The following is a 2,842-nucleotide window of genomic DNA, read 5'->3' as shown; positions in this document are numbered from 1 at the left end:
CATTGCTTCTTGTTTTGCTGAAGACCACCCCCCGAATATCCAAATTTCACGATAGTTTGACAAATGTGTTGAAACTGATTTCGTGTTGGAAGTTGGTGGCTTTTTGTGTCTCGACATATAATTTGTACAATTAGATGACTGGGTCAGTCTTGAAATTACTTCGGATTCTTCACAGTTGAAAATTTACTCTTGATTGAATGCAAAGCCTGTAAAGGAATTAATGACTTTTAAATGATTCTACACTGTGAACAGGATTCGAACCTGCGCAGGGACACGCCATTAGATTTCAAATCCAACGCCTTAACCTCTCGGCCATCACAGCTACAGCAAGAGCATCAATTTTCACACTAAAACAACTGAATTCATTTGTTGGAAGAACAAATTATCAAGACCCAAAGATTTCGCCAAACCCTTTAGAACATAGAACATAGAAGAATACAGCGCAGTACAGGCCCTTTGGCCCTCGATGTTGCGCCGATCCAAGCCCACCTAACCTATACTAACCCACTATCCTCCATATACCTATCCAATGCCCGCTTAAATGCCCATAAAGAGGGAGAGTCCACCACTGCTGCTGGCAGGGCATTCCATGAACTTACGACTCGCTGAGTGAAGAACCTACCCCTAACTTCAGTCCTATATCTACCCCCCCTTAATGTAAAGCTATGCCCCCTTGTAATACCCGACTCCATACGCGGGAAAAGGTTCACACTGTCAACCCTATCTAACCCCCTAATCATCTTGTACACCTCAATCAAGTCACCCCTAAACCTTCTTTTCTCTAATGAAAACAGCCCCAAGTGTCTCAGTCGTTCCTCATACGATCTTCCTTCCATACCAGGCAACATCCTGGTAAACCTCCTCTGCACCCGTTCCAGTGCCTCCACATCCTTCCTATAGTATGGCCACCAAAACTGCACACAATATTCCAGATGCGGCCGAACCAGAGTCTTATACAACTGCATCATGACCTCAGGACTCCGGAACTCAATTCCTCTACCAATAAAAGTCAGTACGCCATATGCCTTCCTCACCGCACTATTTGAGGAGAAAGTGAGGTCTGCAGATGCTGGAGATCAAAGTTGAAACTTTATTGCTGGAACAGCACAGCAGGTCAGGCAGCATCCAGGGAACAGGAGATTCGACGTTTCGGGCACAGGCCCTTCTTCAGGAATGAGCAGAGAGTGTTCAGCAGGAGAAGATAAAAGGTAGGGAGGAGGGACTTGGAGGAGGGGAGTTGGAAATGTGATAGGTGGAAAGAGGTCAAGGTGAGGGTGATAGGTCGGAGTAGGGTGGAGGACTCCGACCTATCACCCTCACCTTGACCTCTTTCCACCTATCACATTTCCAACTCCCCTCCTCCAAGTCCCTCCTCCCTACCTTTTATCTTCTCCTGCTGAACACTCTCTGCTCATTCCTGAAGAAGGGCCTGTGCCCGAAACGTCGAATCTCCTGTTCCCTGGATGCTGCCTGACCTGCTGTGCTGTTCCAGCAATAAAGTTTCAACTCACCGCACTATTTACCTGGGTGGCAACTTTCAGAGATCTGTGTACATGGACACCAAGATCCCTCTGCTCATCCACACTACCAAGTATCCGACCATTAGCCCAGTACCTTTGCAGAGACCCAGACGAACGTTACCTTAGCAGATTGACAGGCTTTCACCGCAAACTAGATTCTGACAAGCTGAAGTTGTGTGAATGATTCTTCGTCGAATTATAGAATCGCGGATGTACACCACGAAGAGAGGATCATTGTCTCACTGCGTCCGATCGATTTTGACTCAATTGCTCATCATTTGGTGCCAAATTAGATATGCTGTTGTGTTTTAATATTCATCGAAATATGGTATTAGAAAAACTGATGCTAAGTCCATAAACACTAGCTACATTCGAAAAAAAAATCGGAATTAGAAAGAATGCAGAACCAATTTACGGGAATGGATCCAGCAACTAATCTGTAAGTTCTGACACCAGGTAATGAACTTGTGAGCACAAGAGAGGAGGATTAACCGAAGATTTGGAACTTGAAATCGTCTTGACGGAATTATTTGCAAAGTTTTTGCGGTTGATGTAGAGTCATCAAGTCGTTGAACAATGCAACACGGAAAGTGGCCCTTCTTTCCAACATGACCATGGTGGACAGTTATGCTAAATTAATAGGTCCCATTTGCCAACATTTGCAAATTCTTTTTGCATTGTTTTAATAACCGGTATGAGTATACAGCAATTGCAACAATATGAAAAATGCTCCGCGTCCTTTCCACAGCATAACACAGTTGAAAAGTGTGGTGCTGGAAGAAGGGAAGGGCTGATGCCCGAAACGTCGATTCTCCTGCTTCGTGGATGCTGCCTGGCCTGCTGTGTTTTTCCAGCACCACAGTTTTCAACTGCAGTCCTCTCCAGCATCTGCAGTCCTCACTTTCTCCACAGTATGACACAGTGCAGGATCAGCGTTATGAGAAAGAGAATCCATCTCAAACGTCATCTTGGTATCTCTGTCGAGAGGTGGATATTCTCCTGGAGAGTATTTCTGACTGTTCGTAAGTAATGGAGGCATTTCCCAGGTACAGAAGACTCCACAAAATCAGAAGTTAGATGTTTAGAGTAAAAACTGTTTTATTCAACGTAGTTTTGTAACGTTTAAATACATATGCACGCACATGCATTCATACATGCATGCACTCATTTATATTTATGTGTGTGCGTGTTTGTGTGTGTAAATATGTGCGTTTGTGTGTGTGTGTGTGTTTGTAAGAATTGAGATGGTTGGAAATAGATGGTCAGGCAATTGAATGTTCTTCCTGTAAATGCGGGAAGTAAGAGTCACTAATAGTGTCCCA

General features: G+C 44.4%; 1 non-coding gene across 1 annotated transcript; it reads right to left on the bottom strand.

Annotated features, from left to right (window-relative positions):
* Positions 1–240: 240 nt before the first annotated feature.
* Positions 241–322, bottom strand: trnas-uga (transfer RNA serine (anticodon UGA)). The gene has a single exon. It is a non-coding gene; the product is annotated as a tRNA-Ser (tRNA).
* Between the last annotated feature and the right edge of the window lie 2,520 nt (positions 323–2,842).

This window comes from Chiloscyllium plagiosum, unplaced genomic scaffold, assembly GCF_037043375.1.
Source record: "Chiloscyllium plagiosum isolate Xiang-an unplaced genomic scaffold, Cpla_swu_hap1 HiC_scaffold_33, whole genome shotgun sequence".
Classification (NCBI taxonomy): domain Eukaryota; kingdom Metazoa; phylum Chordata; class Chondrichthyes; order Orectolobiformes; family Hemiscylliidae; genus Chiloscyllium; species Chiloscyllium plagiosum.
This window is presented reverse-complemented; position numbering and strand designations above follow the sequence as displayed.